The sequence below is a fragment of the Penaeus monodon genome, chromosome 21 (assembly GCF_015228065.2).
Source record: "Penaeus monodon isolate SGIC_2016 chromosome 21, NSTDA_Pmon_1, whole genome shotgun sequence".
Lineage (NCBI taxonomy): Eukaryota > Metazoa > Arthropoda > Malacostraca > Decapoda > Penaeidae > Penaeus > Penaeus monodon.
The window spans coordinates 21,903,197-21,903,903 of NC_051406.1; positions in this window are offsets into that span (position 1 = coordinate 21,903,197).

Sequence of the window (707 nt, forward strand, 5' to 3'; positions counted from 1 at the left end):
TGCTCACCATTACGTAATTGCTCCCTCGACTTCATATTCCCACATCAAAGGGGAGCGATTTCCGCGTTCTGCACCAGGAAACTTGGCACTCTCAAACGTCCGCTCGGTTCGGGAGGCGCGTGGGCGTGTGTCCGCGCGTCTTTCCGTGTTTTCCCGAAATAATGGGTGCATTTTTTATTTTTTATTACATCTTTAATGGGTGGTCTTATTGAAGCCTCCCTTATATCTTTCTCTCTTCTATTTTCACAGTCTCTCCTTTGTACTTTCGGATACATCCATTTCCTAATCCCATTCTCGTACTCTAATTCTTTGTTGTCATCAAGCTCTAACCTATTTTATTCTATGCTGTCAACTCTTGCCTACTCCTCCAATAATACCTGATTCATCAACCTCCGTCTTATTTTTTCATTGATTCGTTCGCGAAGCACCCCCCTATCCGCTCCCTTCCCCTGCCTTCCTTCCGCGAGCGAGCAGAAGCGTGCTTGTCGCCGTGTATTTTGTATTCCGTGCTGCTCGAGCGGGCCTCCTCCAGTTCCAGCGCCCGTCCCTGCATGCCGCGCTGGCGACTCATTCACGCCGCCGCATACCTGAGTGTGCCCGAGTGACCTTTTGACCTCCCCGACCCGACCGACGCCCAGCGACCGTAGGACGCCCGACGCCGTCAGCCAACTTGCCAGCCATCCTTTACGCCGGTCCATTCGCCCTCC